The 19,080-nt window shown below is 49.8% G+C and overlaps 1 protein-coding gene across 1 annotated transcript in view; it reads left to right on the top strand.

Annotated features, from left to right (window-relative positions):
- The window catches only part of Mecp2 (methyl-CpG binding protein 2), a 56,903-nt gene that overhangs the window by 34,825 nt on the left and 2,998 nt on the right, over positions 1 to 19,080 (top strand). The window lies entirely within an intron of this gene.

Raw genomic sequence — 19,080 nt, 5'->3', positions numbered from 1 at the left:
CCAAGATTGGCTGTGCATGCTCTTCCCTAGTGGGTTAAGGATTCTGGGTCTTCCTGTGAGGGTGGTACCCAGCACGTGGAGGAGGCGCCTGGGAACTGGATCTCTGAAGGAGCCAGAGAGGGTGGGCTGTATTGTTACTCCTGTGGCCCCCTGGCCCCTGCATCTCCAGCACACTTGTCACCTGTGCCAGCATCAGGGACACTCGGTGTACTGCTGGGGGGCTGGGGTTTGGGAGCACGTTTTCTGTGCCCTGGCTAATTGAACTTCCTGTGCCTCAGCAGTCTGAACAGTGTTCTATGTTTGTCCTGGTCAGGTTGGAAAGAAAAGGAATCTGGTGTTGGAGGACTATTGTGAAATTATTTTATTTGTTACTTTTTTTTTCTATTTTTGCAATGAGGCAGGTTGTCTTTGAAAAAATAGTGCTGGGAGCTTATCACAAAGGAGGCATATGTATCGTACTCAGTACATTCTGAATTATCTGGGTTTATTTTTGTCTCTTGGATTCGCTCAAGAACAGTTTTGAGGCAGCTTTTGAAGCTAACACATAGGAAGCAAGAACCTCAAGTTATTTTGTCTTTCCCCCAGTGGGTTGCATTGCAGTGACTGTGATGATGGAACAGCAGTGTAAATACTAACACTCACATATACGGAGTGTGTCAGGCACAGATTGTTGGGGGTTTGTTATTTTGGCTTCTGACCACCTTGACACCTTTTCTGTGTTAAAATAATCCCCCATTGTGTGTATCTTTAAGCCTAAAGATGGAGCCAGGGATTTGATTTGACCTTTATCTTCATGTACCATGAGGCAGGCTGTCCATGCCACTTTGGCAGCCTTTTGGTAGGTTGGTTGCAAGGTGGTGGTTGCTTCTCTAGCCATTGCAGCCACTTCTCCAGGTAGGAAGAAGTAGGGCACAAGGGAAGAGCAAACACACACACACACAATGATGCAACCTCTAGGCCACTCAGTAATTTCCATCTTCACATCCATCTCTTTTACCAGGGAGCACACAGCCCCAGAAGTGCAGTGGCTACAACATCAGTGATCTATTGCTCACCATGGCCTGGGTCACCTGTCATTCCGGGACCCAGGGGAGAGGGACAGCTGGAGGGAGGGGACATTGGCCAGGCTGTCCTTGAGGGATAGGGGAGGGCTTAGTTCTGTTGAGAAGCCAGCAGCAGTGCCGACATGGCAGTGTGCAGGGCAGGAGGTCCCTTCTGTACAGTTGCCCAAGCTCTGTCTGTTGCTTGCTACCCAGGCTCTTGGTGCAATGTGCAGGGCCTGGGCAGGGCCTGGGCAGGGCACAAACACTATCGTCAGTTTCCTTTGAGTGGAATCAAAGAGCTGAGGCTGTTTGAGCCAAGAAGCTTCCATCACAGAGCTGATGAGCTCAGCCGTCTCCGGCCTCAGTGTTGCCTCAGGTCAGCCCTGCTTTTGTGTGGTCCTGAAACTTCAGTGAGATTGGACATGGGTGATAATGGTGGCAGTTTGGGGAGTAGCTTGGCTCTGTGTCACTTGGGTGGTAGGAGGGTAGTTTGGGGACCCTTTGGGAAGAAGCTGAAGAAGGGCAGGGCAGACCTGACATGTTTGATGATGGGAACAGTGGGTTACTGACTCTGGTGGGCAGTGGACACAGACCGGCTAGTCAGCCAGTAGTCATTGGTTGTGGGTGGAGTTTTAAGCATCCTTCTCAGTCTGGACTTTCTGGACTTGAGTGCAGCCAGTGTTACTAAATTGCCCTTGATCGTGGCTGCTGAGCAAAGACATGAGCAGGAGAGTCATACAAGATGCAGATTGCCAGTGAAGGTAGGAGACAATTCTGCCTCTGCAGCAATCAAAGATATGCCAATGGGGCCGGGGATTTAGCTTAGTGGTGCCAGTGCCTGCCTCGAAAGTGCAAGGTCCTGAGTTCGATCTCTGGTAACCCCCCCAGAAAAACCAAAGATATGCCAATGAAAATGAAACCAATAGCCAGGTGTGGTGGTGCATGCCTATAATCTCAGCACTTGGGAGGCTGAGACAGGATTGCCATGAATTCGAGGCCAAGCTGGACTACATTAGCAAGACCCTGTCTCAAAAAACCAAAGGAAAAAATAAAGGAAAAAAACCAAAAAGACCAGAAAGGAAAAGGGCCTGTTTTGGGGGCTCCTGTCCGCTCTGGTCAGGACCCACCTCTGGGGTACAGCCAGGGAGGCCTTTCCTTGTGGAACAGGTGACACCTGTGCATAGTGCACAAGTCACAAGGCTAAGCTCATCTGTGTGGTGGTGCAGGCCTATCATCCCAATACTCAGGCAGCTGAGGCAGGAGGATCACCAGCTTGAACTACATAGTGAGACCCTGTCTGAGAAAAACAAGAAAAGCCCCTCTCCTCCCAAAAAAGAGAGTACTGCTTGATTTGAGTGTTCTTGTTGCCCTGGTCTCGTGCCACCCACACCCCTCTGGGGGAGCAGAGGGTCTTGCATGTGTCCTTTGAGATGTTTATGCACAGGCTGATGTATTTTCCTGAACCTGTTTGTGACAGTGTGGGGCAAGTTTAAAGAGTTTTTTCTAGGAATGTGTCCCTCTCGTGTGAGTCACTAGATTGACTAATATAAAGTTGTCTGTGTCATCATTCTTTAAGCCTTTGCAACATCTGGAGTTGTCTCTTCTTTGATTCCATTGTTGACTTGTGCCTTTTCCCTTTTCTCCTTGTCTTGGCAGACCTCTGTTCATTATATTAGTTTTTCAAAGAGCAAACTTACAGATATTACTGTCCTGTGTTGCTGTGTGTAGTGTTCTTGGAGTACAGTACATTCTCTCTTTTTTCTTCTGACTTCTGAAGTCATAAAGATACCTAACTTATTTTTCAACATTCTTTTAAGTATTTAAGTCTAACCCTCTGGACCTACTTCACCTGCACCCAGCAAGTTCTGAGGTGTAGTATTGTCACTTTGGGTTTTGCTTGGGAGGGGGTGTTTTGAGACAGGGTCTCACTATGTAGCCCAGGCTACATACTCACTGTGATCCTCCTGCCTCAGCTTCCCGAGTGCTGGGATGACAGGCATGTGCCACCACATGCCTGGCTGTTTTTTGTTTTGTTTTTTTGGATTTTGGTTTCTTGGGGGAGGTGGTGGTGGTGGTGGTCGTGTTGTTCTTGTTGTTGTTGTTATTGTTGAGACAAGGTCTCCATATCTTGCCCAGGGTAGCCTCAAACTCCTGGGCTCAAGTGATTTTTCTGCCGCAGCCTCCTGAGTAGCTGGTGCTACAAGCATGTGCCACCATGCTGACTGTAATATTCTCACTTTAACTCAGCTTGAGGCTTTTAAAATTTCTTTTACAAAGCTGAGGGGATAGCTTAGTGGTACTAGTGCTCACCTAAGCATGTGTAATGTCAAGTGCTGGGTTTAATCCCCACTACAGCAAAAAAAATGTTTTTCTTTTATGATTCTTTCTTTGTCTTGCAAATTATTTACAAATGTAGTTTTTAAACTTCCAGCTTGGAAGTCTTTCCCTAGTTATTTGTTCTTTAAGTTGAGTTTTGGCCTAACAGCACTGTAGTTAGAACCTGGTATGTGTGACCCCAGCCCTTGAGTTGGCTGAGACGCACTTCCTTGACCTTGTGTGCCGCCAGTGGACGGAGACACCACTACCAGGTGTGGGTACAGGGCTCTACACTGTTTGTGCCCTCCAACGGGCCACTGTGTCACGTCTGCTTGGTTTGTCAGCCACTGGGAAAGTGTGTGAAGTCTGCCATGCCAGCGACACATCCATTTCTCTATGGAGCTTTTTTGGTTCTACTATTTATTTATTCTGAGGCCACATTTTCAGTTTTAGAAAAGTTTTCTCTTCCTGGTAAATTGAACCCCTCCCTCAACATTATGAAATGACTCTCTTTGTAATCCCTAATCCCTACTTTTGTTGTGACTTTTCTTTTGTCTGATAGCAAGGGTGCCACATTACTTGTGTAGCACAGCTGTCTTGCCTACTCATTTTGCTTACTGATGAATTTAAATTTGTTTATATCAGTTTATTTTATGCACTCTATTTTTTGGACATTTTCTGTGTTTTAAAATGTTGTGCCCTTTCCTACCTTGGTTGTTTTGTTTGGTGGTGTCGTTTGAGGTAGTGAGGATTGAACTCAGAGGCACTTTACTACTGAGCTGCATCCCCAGCCCCACTTTAAATTATTGTTTTATTTTGAGACGGGATCTTGCTACGTTCCCCAGGCTGGCCTCAAACTTATAATCCTCTGGCCTCAAACTTATAATCCTCTGGCCTCAGCCTCCTGAGTAGCTGGGATCACAGACATTTGCCACCTTGCCTGGCTTTGAATTTTTGTTAAATTGTGAAAAAATATACATCACTTTAAAAAATAATGAAGATGTATCATGTACATGTACTAACTCCCCATGATGAATGTAATCATTATATACTGCAAACATGGACTGATAAAAATAAAAAATTTTAAAAATTGGCTAAAATTTACCGAAAATTTCATTCATGTTTAAGTGTGCAATTTAATAGCATTGAAAATATTAAAGTTGTGTAGTTGTCGCTTGGACTGAGTTTTTAATGTGTATACACATTTATGCAGCACTGTCCCCTGCTTTTCATTTTTCATTCAACATTGAGACCTAAGCATCAACAGTTCCTCTGTTGAGCCCCAGCTCCTAGGGTGACATATTTGGAGGTGGGATGTTCAGGAGGTGCTTAGGGCTGGACAGGGTCCTGAGATGGTGGCCCCCTTGATAGATCCATGTCTTTATGAGAAAAGACACGTGGCTCTGTGCCATATGAGGCCACGCTGAGAACGGGGCCATGTGTGAGCCAGGAATGGACTGTCGGCACCTTGATCTTGGATTTGCACCTCCACAGCTGATGAAGCTACCTGCTAGAGGACCAAGACCTCATGTGGTAAGAACTGGGGATGTCCTTCTGAAGGCTCCCAGCATTCTGTCATGCTCTCTGGTGCGCCTTCCGGTGTGGGCTTCTGTGGCTGCCCGCCCTGCGTCTCAGCAGACCACACCTGCCGTGTGCTGAGTGTTCTGGATCCAGTCAGCCCCTGGGAACTGCTGCTGTCCTTGCTCCCAGCATGAGCCCAAAGACTCCCTCACCAACCTGGGGCCACCTTGCAGGGCAGGCTCCCCCTCACCCACATGCCTCAGATGGGTTTGCATGGCCTCTCGTGGCTTGAAAATATCCACTTCCTGTCCATACATTCCACTGGGAGTTACACCAGCTCATGCTCTTTGGCCCTTGTCCATTTTGTCCCCTCCTGTCAACACTGGGCTTTGTGTCCTCCTCTCTGAGTGGTCCCAGGTGACTGTGACATTCCCCTCCCTGGGTCCCCTCTGCTTTGACACCTGCTCTGTTTCTTGTTACATGAGTGAGATTTGAGGCCTTTCCAAGCTGTTGGGGGACACGGGTAGCAGCAAGGGTTGTGGCTCCTTGACTTTGCCCTGGGAGCCCAAACTTTCACTAGGACATTTACAGTTCCCAAACACAAAAGAGTACACCTAAACTTAGAGGTAGTGTGTTAAGCATGGAACCTATGGCCGAGTCCAGCTGGGCTCGGATGCCCGAAATTTTTGTTGTCCCTCCCTGTAATTCCCTAGATGTCTACCTCAATCTCTTAGCTGACCCTGGGAGAACAGGGAAATCAGGGTTGAGGTGGACATTATTAAGGAGTGTCTCTTGGGCTCCAGGAATCCCGGGCTTCCAGAAGGTGGGCCAAGTCCCTTTGCTTGTGTGCTAGGCGTCCTGGCCAGGAGGTGGCCCGGCTGGCTGGCTGTCCTCTTGAGGCTTTGGGTTTCAGCTAATATCCCATTAGGTGGCGACAGAGAGCACTAAAAGGAAGTGCAAAGAAACAACTTGCTGGGAGCTGCCAAGCTGCACCTGCGGATCCTTTGTGTCTCTCGTCTCCCTGTTTTACCCTTTACACCACTGTCCTGCTCGAGCTCTCATCTCTCTCTAGGACCCCTGCAATGCCACGAACTTTTTGCCCAAATCTGTCTCACCCACTGCCTTGCTTCAAACCCAAGTGGGGGCCCTGCCTTCTAATGACCTCAGGCCCCTGACCTGACCCCTGCCCTTCTTTCTAGTCCCCTCCTCACTCCTCACACAAGTCAGTTCCCATGTCCCTGTGCCACATCTAATAGCATCATCTCCTCAGCCCTTCCATGCGCTGCCTTGTGTGAGCAGTTCCATGTGGCAGTGCTCAGGGCAGGAGGTTGAGCTGCGACCTTCAGCTGCCTAAGCCCACACAGCCACATCAGAGGCTTGCTCACTGCCCTGTATGTTCCACCTCTGCTGAGGATTCAGTGCCAGGCCCATGGCCTTTGTCTCTCTGTCACAGCCCTTCTGTCCAGTAGGTGACTTCAGCATACACGAATGACAGCTCTCCTTGTCCTAGCTCCCCATCTCCTTGACCACCTCCACTCCAGTGACCTCAGCCACCCACAGTCCTAGTCACAGCCTGGACTTTGTCATCACTGGAAACTATTCCACCCACGAAACCCAGCACAGACAGCTCTGCCTGTGATGAGAACTTCCTGTCCCCCCAGCTTTTGGTGTCAGTCACCATTACATACTTCTTGGGGCGTTGTCAATCTGCCTTCCACTTGTGAATTGCGCTCATCGCCGTGCAAACATGTTTGAGATTTGCCCATCTAAAGCAGGTGCTCCTGATTCTGCTCTCACCCTCCTCGGCCTGCCCAGTCTCCAATTTCCCTTGTAGCCAACATCTCCAGGAGGCCTCTCTGTTGCCTGAGCCTTCCTTGCCTCCCACAAGCCCACAACACCAGGGCTTTCTCCCCTTTGGTCCAGGGAATGATCTTCCCATCCCTGGTGGAGGGCCTCCATGTTGCTGTGGCTCGTAGCAAGTGGTTTGTGTTGGTTTTTTGTTTGTTGAATACTGGGGATGGGACCCTGGGGGCCTCTTGCATACTGGGCAAGTGCTTTACCATCCAGCTACATCCTTTTTGATTCACTGTTTATTAGGGGTTTTCTTTCTTTAAGTTCTGTTTTGTTTTTTTGGTTTTTTTGGTACCGGGGATCGAACTTGGGACCTTGCGCTTTTGAGGCAGGTGGCAGAAGCACTGAGCTAAATCCCTGGCTCTCTTTAAGTTTTATTTTGAGACAGGGTCTTGGCTACATTGCCCAAGTTGATCTTGAACTTCTGGTCCTCCTGCCTCAGCCTCCTGAGTACTTAAGATTACAGGCATGCTCCCCCGCGCCCAGGAGTATATGTGCTACCGAAGCAAGCATGAGCCCTCTTCTGTTTTGGCATGGTTTTCACTCCTTAAAACCCTTGTCTCCAGTCTCTCTGGGCCACCAAAGTCCCACTTATAATATACATTGCAGACCTCACCTCCTACCTTGAGTCCCCTCTGTGCCCCTGCCTTAAGACTTTGCCAGAAGGCCAAATGAGCTCTGGCTGCAACTGCTGAGAATGCCCTTTCAGGCAGGGCAGCCCTGGAGCTAATGGCATCCCCAGGACCAGCTCTGCCCACCCCGCCCCACCCAGTCCTTCATTCGCTGTCTGTGGTGGGGGCTCATCACAGAGACCCTGTGACGTCAAGTGCTTCCTGCCTGGTCCTTTCCAGAAAATGTCACCTGAGCCACAGGGCGGAGGGACTCCTGGCTATGGGGGCCACCATGCCAGAGGCCAGCACTGCCCCCACACAGGATGGCACAGGCAATGCTGGCTGCCCCTGGGGGCCAGCTTGGCAGCAGGATTTGGAGTGTTGTTCCGGTTCCTCCAACCCTTTTGGGATTTAGCAGCCACCCAGTAATCTTTTTCATCCCCAGCTTTTAATGTGATAAGATACACATAAAAGCTAGGCAAGATGGCGCACACCTGGAATCCCAGCACTCTAGGAGGCTGAGGAAGGAAGATTGCAATTTCCAGCCCAGGCTGGGAAACTTAGCAAGACCCTATCTTAAAATAAAAAGGTAATGGAGGGGTGTGCTGAGGATGTAGCTCAGTGCCAAGACCCTGGGTTCATTGCCCAGTCACACAAAAGAACAACATGAAGTTCGCTGAAGGTAGGCAGCCTTGGGCTGCCCATTTACTCGGGGCTGGCCTCAGCTCCAGGCCATGCTGTGTTTGATACAGTGCCCTGGAGACCACTGAAGCAAGGGTGCAGTGCTTCCGTGGAACCATCTCCCACTCTGACTTCCTCTTGTGCCTGCCTTTATGAGTGCCAGTCCTGGTGGCCCAGCACCCTTCTGCATCCCCTACACAACCTCACGATTTGCGGGAGCCTCTGATCAGGTCATTCTCCTGCCTAGAGACTTCAGAGTCGGTTGCTTCAGGGGCATGCAGTCTGCATGGCTGTCCAGGACCCACATGCTTAGCATTGGAACAAGAGGCCCTGGGTTCTCACTCTGCACACCCCACCCAGGGGTGCCTGGAGCTGTCTGGGACCTGGCCAGCCCTGCCCTGAGCCCTGACCACTGCCTTGCTTCTCCTGGGTGCTGCTGCCACTGTGGCCTGGGCCTTTGGCCGAACCCCTCCCTCTCTCCTCCCTCCCCACAGCTTGGGTCTAGCTTGCTCTGGCTGACCCTCTGCCCTCCCTGCACCAAGTTGTGGCTACAGTACTCTGTAGGCCTCAGCCTGGCCTTCTGACATTTCTTCCTTGAGTCACTTGCTGCTTCCTGCCAGGGTGCCTAGAGAGGTATTTCTCTCACTGAAGCTGTACTATGTAGTGACCCAAGTCTGTGTCGCTAAGCAATATTCTCTACGAGCTCCGTGGACCTGTGGCACAGTCCTTCCCGCTGCAGATGCCACGTCTCTGTGTCAGGTCAGTTCTCCTGTTCCACATCCTTGACAGCATCTGTGTCCCATCATCAGCCTCTCTACTTGTACTTGAGGTGCACAAATTCTCCTTCTATTGGGTTATTTTCACCTCTCCAGTGCCAGTAGCCCTGCCCTAATTGCCTTAGCTTTTATCTTTCCACTCACATCTACTGCACTTGTCTGATTGGATTCTCAGCTGTGTGTAGTCCAGTTCTGGCTGTCTTCAGTGCATTTCTTAGTCTCATGCTGACGTGTTTTGGTGTGAGGTGGTTTGTCTGGGTGGGGGATTGGTCTTTCCCTCTTACTCTGTGTTATCATCTCATCTGTGGACCCTTTTATTCGGCACGTGTTCCTATAAAGTGGGGAGCAGTTTCCTTCTCTCCCTCGAAGGGTATTCTCTTCATAGCAGAAAAATTGCCCTTCCTGGGTCACCTCCCTCCCTGTGTCTTCTTTGCTTTGGGCCCAGTGTTTGCAGAGTCAACACATCACTGCTTTTCCTGCTGGCCAGCTCAGACATCTCTGTGTAGCTGCTGCTGGCTTTGGGCTCTTTTTTCCCATGTCTTGGTGCCCCCACTTTCTTGCCCTGGCTCCCCAGCTTGTGTTTGGGAGACTCCACATGCTGGGGGCACTTCGGCCGACCCGTAATCCCCAGGCCTGTGTGTACCTCTGAACAGTCATTCCACTGTGGCCGGCTCACTAGCCACATCTAGCAGGGCTTTCTGTAGTTCCTGACTGAAAAGGAAACCAAGAAGAACCCACCCACTCAGCTGCATCTCTCCATCTTCCTGGCAGGGATTCTTAGAGTTTTGTCAGCTCTTCACCGTGGTTTTAGGGGGCAGAGGTAGCAGCAAGAGTTCAGTCTTTCCCCACACTGCTTGCACTGATGCCCTTTTCCTTTGTCTGATGAGTTCTTCCCCACCTTTGTTTCTCATTTCCTAGAGATTAAGAGACAGCCATTGTGTGAGCAAGTTTGGGTCCCTTCTACTGTGTGTGTGTGTCTGGTAATGATGCAATGGCAGGAAGGACTCTGCGCAGCTGTGGTCAGCTGCAGCAAGTCCCAGCCTGTCACTCAGCACCCCACCTAGGGCCCCGTGGGCCTCTAGACCCTTTTATCTAACCCTGATGAATCCTAGTTTAGCCAGCAGGGTTGTGGGTGCAGTGTTCCAATCGGAAAGGTCTTCTCAGCCTCTGGGGGTCCCTGCTATGCACACACGTGCTTCACAATTGCGGGGAAAGTGGGTGAGTGCGGCTCTCTTGGCCCTGCAGCAACTTCTCAGAGCTTCTCAGCCCCCTTTCTTTCTGCCAGCACCTTTAGCTAGATATGCCTCTTTCATCCCCATCTCTCATTGGCACAGAAGGACCCAGCTGCAGGCTCAAGTGTTGTCTTCGAGAGATGGGGAGTGACCTGCGTCATGAGGGACAAGACACAGAGACAGGGCCTGTGCCACCTTACCAAAGGACCTCTCTTCCTCTACTTGAGCTCTTTTTAAAGTTTACTTTCAATTAACAAATATAATTATACATATTTATTGGGCACAATGTGGTATTTCCATACGTGTACACTCCTTTCTTCCTTTTTTGTTCTTCAAATATGTTGCCTCTGTGATGAAAATTTATTTTGGCAGATATTTTCTTCTTCAATAAAAGCACCCAACACTCTGATCAAAGTCTGTAGAATTTATTTGCATAAAGCATGCAAAGGTAAGGAAAAAACACGAACCAGAACCTGGGGGAAGCAGCCGCTGGAGGACGACGGATCACTGGGGCCCGAAGTCAGACACATATGCACCTGGGGAAGCAGCTGGCCGAGATGGCCACATCCGAGAGTCTGTGAGCACTGTGTGCAGGAAAGGAGGAGCCCAGGGCTAGTGAGGGAGGACAGAGTGCTAGAGAGTGGAATGCTTAAGACACAGGCTTTCTCGAGTAAGAAAGGGATAGCAGAAACATCCGTATTAAGTGCTGGGTCTTGTTTTCTCTTCCTTACTTGGTCACTTTCCTCTGTATTCACCTCCCTGCCTGGGTTCCAGTTGTGGCTCCATGCCTCACCAACTTTGCTACCTTGCCTCTCACCCCAGCACATCACAGCATACTCTGGCATCCCTGAGCAGTCTTCCCTAGTTCTGACATTTGTCAGAGTTGCTGCCTTCAAGCACCATCCCCACCAGGAGAAAGAACAGGAACAGATGCTTTGTGCAGGTAGTCTCACTGGAGCAGTCCTGGCCAGTACGAGAGTGAGGGCAGCAGAACAGCCCTGAACTGCTCCCGGCAGCCTTGCTGGGGTGACTTCTAACACCACTTTCCTCCTGGCTAGTTCCAGGGCGGTTTTATCACTCCCAAAAGCCCACAAGCGAGTCTGGCTGCTCCTCAAAAGGTTAACTGTGGAGTTGCTCTGTGATCTGGTAGTTCCACACCTAGGCTTGTAGACTAAGAGAATTAAAATCATATGTTCAGGGGGCCGGGGATTTAGCTCAGTGGTTCCGCCACCTGGCGCGCAAGTGCAATGTCCCGAGTTCAATCCCCGGTACCAAAAAGAAACAAAACAAAACAAAAAAAAATCATATGTTCAATGCTCACTTCAGTAGCACACATACTAAAAATCGTGTGTTCACACAGAAGCAGGTGTTCATAGCAGTTGGATGCAGAGCAGCTACGGGTAGGTAAATGGATCGATAAAGTGTGGACTTTCTGTAATGTAGAGTATTACTGAGATAGCAGATGGGGTGATGTTCTGATCCATGTGACAGCAGAGATGGACCTTGAAGGCTTCTGTGAGTGAGAGGAGCGAGTCGTCACAGACCATATTGGCTGACCAGTGATGGTGAACTTCTTTTTTTTTTTTTTTTTTTGGTACTGGGGATCGAACTCAGAACCTTGTGCCTTCGAGGCAGCCACGGTGCCACTGAGCTAAATCCCCGGCCCGATGGTGAACTTAGAGCTTCCAATAACAAACACCCTGGTGAGTTCGCCGCCGATTTATAAGCTGTGATTCCACTGGTAGAAATGTCCACAGTAGGCAAGTTTGCAGGCAGAGTAGTGCCTGCCAGGGGTCACTGCTTCTCAGGTACAGGACTTTGGGAGTATGACTGCTCTGGAACTATATAGTGCTGAAGGTTGCTAAGTGCCACTGTTCATGAGTTTTATATTGTGTGTATTTTTCACAGCTAAAAACATGAATACTCAGAATATTTAGTCCACAGCCTTCAACCTGACTCAGTGGCTAGGCATTAGACTTCTTGAACTGAGTTCCTTTTGGACTGTCACGGTTACCCTGTGCTGGGCTTCAGAATGTGACACTCGTTGGTGTGGTCCAGCCCAGTATGGATCCTGTGGGTCCCCACTGGCCCCTCTCAGGTCCGCAGAGCTGCCTGCTGGTGCTCTGTCCCAGCCAGACAGACACTTAGACTTGGCTGTGGGCTGTGAGCAATATCTGTACACCACAAAACCTGCCTTTATGATTTAGAGTAATGGATGAAGTCAGCTGCTAGTTTAGTGTAGTTTTTAAAAATCACAATAGTGCCTGCCTCTCAAGGTCCTGAGTTCAATTCCTGATACCAAAATAAATAAATATCATGATAGCTGGGCACGGTGGTATGCAGCTGTCATCACCAGCACTTGGGAGGCTGAGGCAGGAGGATTGCAAGTTCCAGGCCAACCTGAGCTACATAGCAAGTTAAAGGCCAGGCTGACTACAGAGTAAGACCCTGTCTCAGAAAACAAAACAAAACAAAAAATGGAGATATAATTCACACACTGTGAAATCCCCTCATTTAAAGTGCCCAGTTCAGTGGCATGGAGTACATCAGTGTGGTGTGCTGTCACCCTAGAGAAGCCCAGGCCCAGCAGCGCTCTCTCCTGCTGCACACTGACCTGCTGTCTGTCTCTGGGTTCATCCCAGGGTTCATATGTGTCACTGAGTTCAGTGCGGCTGTGAGCGCAGGCTCACAGCTGTCTGTCTGTGGGCCTGTTGGCAGCCCTTTTGCGCCTGCCTATGAGGAGAGTGGTTGTGTCCTGTGCCAGTCTGTTGCCCACAGAAGGAAGGAGTTTTTCACTTTCTTCCACTCGTGTGGTAGACTTGTAGGGTTTCATTTTACATACCTCTAAAGATGAGGTTTACTATGTGGCACTAGTTGCTTTTATTTGGGGAGGGATCTATTTTTTGTTTGGCAAGGACTATGTTTTATTTAGGTTTTCAAAACATAGTTTCTTGCATCTTCTCAAAAGATGAGGATTAAAAATGGACTTTGAGTTCTGAGCAGGCAGCTGAACCTCAGATTCTACCTTCATAGCTTTCTGAGCTGAGCCCCATCCTCTCCTGCTCTCCAGAGACCCCTTAGACCTCCTCCAGTGCTAGGTTGATTTCATGGATTTGTTTTGGTTGGGTTTTTTTTGTTTTGTTGGTTTTTGGTGGGGTTTGTTTGTTTGTTTGTTTGAGACAGGGTCTTACTATGTAGTTCAGGCTGGTCTCAGGCTGGTCTTGAACTATGTAGCCCAGGCTGGCCTGGAACTCTCGATAATCCTCCTGCCTCAGTCTCTCTAGTGCTGGGATGATAGGTGTTCACCAACATAGCCAGCATGATTTTGCAGATTTTTAAAGGGCTAGAGGTGGTTTCTCCAAGTGCTGCTGCCTTGGTATCAATTCATGCAGAGAAGCCTCTGAATTCAGAGATTTTCTGGTTATTTCTGTAAGTGGAAAGAATTGGAAGCCCTGATTCAATGACACCACAAGATGGAAGCAGCCGTTCTGTCCCCAGAGGAAGTAGCTTCCACAGGATGGCTTCGAGTGAAAGGTGCTCCTGAGATTGGCGTAACACACACGTAAGTGAAGTCAGCAAAAGTCAGGAGATTGCTAGGCTTCTGGACGTTTCCCTGGAGCCTAGACAGGTCTAGGCAGGGAAGGAGTGGGATTCTAATTCAGGTGAAGCACACCTTTTTCTTGCCACTTCCACTTGGCTTTCTGGCTCTTGGTTTGCATGCTGTGGATGGAACCAGGCCCGGGTGCATGTTAGGCAACCACCATAGCACTAATCTACACCCCCAGCCCTTCCCTTTTTTAACCTGAAAACCTCTGGGCTTGAGTGGTCCTTCTTCAGCTTTAGGGGCCTGGCTGGCTGAAGGTGCCCTGGTTGCTTGCCTGGGGTCAGATGAGCCTCAGGTATGCCTCTGGGACTGCTTTGGAGGCCTGTTGGAGCAGGACTGCTATGGGTGACTCATCTCCCATCCAGCCCTTCAGGATGTGAGGGTTCAGCCCAGAACCATTCCTGCCACTCTTGATTTTCCTTTGCCACATTAAATGAAGGATTGGAGCTAATGTTTGCATTCTAGCAACAGAAGCACTGAATGATGTTTTATTATTACTCCAGAGTATTACCACATATGCTTCATCGATATTTAAGATTTATGAAGGCCCTTCTGTTCCGATGCAATATGTGCATTCCTGAAAAAAATCTTGTGTTCTGCAGATCACACAATAAAAATGTGAACGCTTAGAGGAAACACTGGGGTCGGGTGGCAGACCACACCACACCTGTGTGCTTTGGTGACTGGCAAAGCACAGTGACTGCTTTAGTGACTGTGGTTACATGAATGCTGGGAATGCTGCAGGCTCTGTTGGCCTTTGGCCTGAGATCACTGGTATCCTTCACTGCTTCTCATGCTGCCAAGCCCCTTGCCACCTTGTCTTCTAAACAGGCAGGTTACTCAGAGCCTAGGCAAGGCCTCCTTCTTTCTTAAACATGGAGAAATCTCAGGCCAGGGATTTAGCTCACTGGTTCCACCGCTTGCCTCGAAAGTGTAAGGTCCAGAGATCAATCCCCAGTACGAAAAAAAAAAAAGAAATCTCTTGACATCTACTCTCCCTCTCGCAGCTTCACAATAGAGTGTAACACTGTGGAAACCCACTTCAGGAAGGCCTTTGCTCAAGTTTCCAGCTGTTTCTCTTAATGTCTTTGTGTAATGGGAAGGCAGTCTCTTTGTTCAGGAGCTTGCCCAAAGCAGGAGGCTCAGGAGTTTGAGGCCAGCCTGGGCTGTGTGGTGAGTTCAAGGCTGGCCTAGACTACATAGCGAGACTTGGCAGAGAGACAGAGGAGGGAGAGAAGCTTGCCTGTCACTGCTTTACAATTTTACTTTAGGGGCTAGGAATGTGGCTCAGTGGTCGAGCGTTTATGCTCAAGGCCCTGGGATCCATCCCCGGAACTACAGAGAAAGCCCAAAATGCTGTCAGCCAGCAGCTTCTAATTATATTGATGTCATTTCCCCCTTTTGAGCATGTTGCCATATTGGCACTGCATAGATCCCCTGATTCATTCACTGCTGGAGCGTTAGTCACAGTCACAGTCATTGTGAAGCTTAGCCCCTAAATACTTCTGCCCGGCTCTCCTGAGAACAGACAGCGCTCTTCCATTCCGACGCATAGGAAGTGAAGTGATACACTGATGTCGGGCCTCGTTCACACTTCCCTGGGTTCCCCAGCACAGTCCAGTCTGAGACTGTTAGTCTCCTGGCTCTCCAGGTATCTGCCTCATACATCCTTGCCCGTTATGGGTGCACTTAAGATGTCATGGTCTTGTCTTCTCTGCTGCGTTCTCTTCAGATGTTTTCTTTAGCACTATAGTTGTTTCAGCAGGAGAGCTATGTGCCACGTTGCCAGAGCTGACATGTCGTCCTGGTGTAGCCACCCTCCGTAGTGCTGCCCTTGTGACACCAAGGGCCCTCAGTGACCTCTAGTTGTATTTCCTGCTATCCCAAGCTGCTAGTATCCAAGAGACTACCAGGTAGTTCCCAAATTTATCATTTGTTTATTCACTTCCTGGGGCCTGCCTGCTTTCAGCCCTAAGCTTGACCCTGCTTACTAGAAGCTTTGGTCAGAGAGATATAGCCATCAAAAGAAGGAGGCATGAGGGCCAGGGATTTAGCTTAGTGGCACTGCGCCTGCCTTGTGAGTGCAAGGTCCCGAGTTCGATCCCCGGTACCAGAAAAAAAGAAGGCATAAGCCGGGTGTGGTGTTGCACGCCTGTAATCCCACTGCTCTGGGGGGCTGAGGCAGGAGGATGGCAAGTTCAGCCCAGCCTGCACAACTAGGTTACATAGTGAAACTCTGTCTCAAGAAAAAAGAATAAAAAGTGGCTGGGGGTGTGGCTCAGTGTGAAGGCTCTAGGTTCAATCCCCAGATGTGGCACACTATCTGGGTGGTGCGTATTTGTGTGGCATGTGTTTATTATGGAGCATTGCCACTGCGCTTGGTGCTGCACTGAAAGGGGAGGTGTGGAGAGGGAAGAGCCGTCCTAATGAACCTGCAAGTTGAGTCGAGGAGAGCTCAGCTCAGAACTGCTGGTGACACAGGGGACCATCATTGGTCACTTTTCCTTGGGGAGGGGCAGCACAGTGGTGATAGTAAAGACAGTCCTTGAGCACACAGGTGTGTTTGCAGTGACAGCGAAGCCACCACACTCGCCAGTGCCCGCAGACAAGCCCTTTTGTGCAGTTGAATTTCCTTTTTTTCCCTACGTGTAACACAAGAGTTAAACAGCTGGTCTTCTAAGGCTGCATGCAGCTCTGAACCTATGAACATGTGAACTCGATACTCAGCTCTCGTAATCATGTCAAGATTATGTATCTGAAGATGTGATCTGAGCACTCTGGGGGGCTGAGGCAGGAGGTTTGCAAGTTTAAGCCTGGCTTGCTGGGCGTGGTGCCACACACCTTTAGTCCCAGCACTTGGGAGGTTGAGGCAAGAGGATCACTGTGAGTTTGAGGCCAGTCTGGCTACATAGTGAGATCCTGTCTCAAAAAAACAAACCAAAAAAAAAAATTCAAGCCTAGCCTGAGCAACTTAGCAATACCCTGCCTGAACATTTTTTAATTTATAAAAAGGATTGGGGGCCAGGGATTTATCTCAGTCAGTTCCACTGCGCCTGCCTTGCAGGCTCAAGGTCCTGAGTTTGACCCCCAGTACCAAAAAAAACAAAAAAACAAAAAAAAAAAGGATTGGGGTTGAAGTTCAATATGAAGGCCCTGTGTTCAATCCCTAGTATCACAAAAAGAAAACTGTGTGCGTGTGTGTGTGTGTGTGTGTACACACTCACATACAGTCTGATTAGAGGGAGGCTGAAAAGGGATGTGTGGCTTCCTTACAAAAGTGTGTGTGTATGCTATGGTAAGCCCCTAGCCTGCTGGGGAGCCATGCTGGGCCGTCACTGGTGCCCAACCTAGCGCACCCCCCCGATCCTGTGCTGAAGGGCAGCAGGGATCTAGACCTGGCAGGCACCTGCCAAGAGGAAAGTCTTTAGATCACCTGTCTGATAACAGCTCATTGAGCCTTCCTTAGAGTATTTGTTTTTAAATTAGCAGTGAGAAAATACAGTAGCAGACACCTGTGTGCCTTTCAATGCACAGAATTAAAAATCACCATATGGTTATTATTTGCTTGAAATAATTTCAGTTTGAAAGAACTGGGATATTGCAGTTAATGGCCCTATATTCCCCATTTCGGTGCTAATAAAGGTGTAGTTATTGTGCACTTAGGAATAGTTAAAACAGTAAGTTTAGACCCAGGTGTGGTGGCACACGCCTTTAATCTCAGCTTTCAGGAGACCGAGGCAGGAAGATCTTGAGTTTGAGGCCAGCCTAGACTGCATAGTGAGACCCTGTCCCAAAAAACAGAGAAAGAGAGGTAAATTTTGTTACATATTTTTTTCATAGTTTTTAAACCCTTAAAGAACAAGCCGAACAGTTCACTTAGTCCCAGTCAGAGCCTGTGCACGTCTGAGTCTCCCCCTCAGCCCATGGCTGAAGGACTGTAGCTGTGACTGCCTTCTCAGCAGTGGCATCCCCGCCTGTGGTCTTTCATGTGTCCCTCCTTCCCCACACCAGTGCCCAACAGACTACGGATGCCCCTGGAGGGTTCCTGAGTTAAGGCTGCGCCGGGGCCACTGTCTTCTCTCTCTCCACTGGTGCCACGAGATGCCCTCAGGCAGAATCTCCCAGTCCTCCCAGGAGCCACTCTGGTGCATGTGCGTCCTCTGGGGTGTCTCACAGCAGGCGTCCCTGCCCTGTGGTTGGAAAGTACTCAGACCCTTACCTCTGTGGTGTGTTGCCCTTTGGTAAGCAGTTAAGCTCGTTTCTTCCTGTCTGTAGTCACTGTAATGCAATGGGGATTTGTGACTTTTTGTTTTAATTTTATTTCTGGTTATGTAAACATTTATGTGATTCACAAGTCACATTTACCAGGATGGAGTTCAGCAAGGTTTCTTCCCATGTTCCCTCCAGCCCCAGGCCACCTGATGGCGACATTTCATTTCTGGCCTGTCCCTCCTCCTCAGGCTGTCCTGCACAACAGGTAGCACATGATAAGCATCTGTGTTCCACTGTGCACTTCCCTGTAGGGCCTGCAGTGTGCTCCCCAACACGCCGTCCTCCAGCTCCAGTTCTTTGGTGTGTCCCCTGGTGACAGGGGTCTTGGGCGAAGATCCTCTCAAGTGTGAGGGCATTTCCAAAGAGGCCTCCTGGGCTGGAGGGTTCAGTGACTCTGTGTCTACCCTGTGCTAGTGAGGATGTCAAGATGCAAATGAAAGCTCAAGAGACGCCAGCCTTCTCAGCCCTGGGCCTGTTCCATGCGCAGTGTCCGAGGTGTATCTACATAGGAGGCTCTGGGGGACCCCAGCAGCCCTGGTCTGGGCCTGCACTGCTGGAGGAAGACACAGGTGGAAGAGGGACTTGAGCACAAACCATAGCAGAGTGAGGGCATCCCCTTGCTGAGACCTTGTCACTCAGTGGGACTTACTGCTGTCCCCACACATACACCTGACTGTGCTGGACAGTTTGGTCCCTGTAGCTTCAGCGTCCTGGAGCCATTCAGCCTTTAGTGACCTCTCCTCATTGCTCAGGATCTGGTGCGCACATGGTGCCTTCATTGCTGCTGGGATGTTGCCCAGGTTGTCCTGCCACAGGGCAAGGGCTGGTGTCAGCTGAGGCCATGTGGGGTGGGAAACTTGGGATGAGACCACAGGACAGGAGTGGTCGTGCTCTTCTCCAGAACAAACTGCAGCCCAATGGAGCGGCTTTCCAAACCTCCCTTAGCACAGCCTGCAGTTCAGAGACACTGGCGCAGTGCTGCCAGGCTCTGCAGTCCTGAGGGTCTCACTGCGACTTGATCTCGTAGTTATTAGACATCACAGTACACGAGAAGGGGGCCCTGCCAGCCTGAGCTGATGGTGTGTAGTAAAGGCGCTGCTGCTGCCTGTGAGAAGGATGCCCAGGCCTCCCACCCTGGGATGAGCAAGGAGGCTGCTTTGGTGCCCCTTGGCC

This window comes from Heterocephalus glaber, unplaced genomic scaffold (assembly GCF_053883595.1).
Source record: "Heterocephalus glaber isolate CG9 unplaced genomic scaffold, H.glaber_assembly_v1.0 deba00001861, whole genome shotgun sequence".
NCBI classification, from domain to species: domain Eukaryota; kingdom Metazoa; phylum Chordata; class Mammalia; order Rodentia; family Bathyergidae; genus Heterocephalus; species Heterocephalus glaber.
This window is presented reverse-complemented; position numbering and strand designations above follow the sequence as displayed.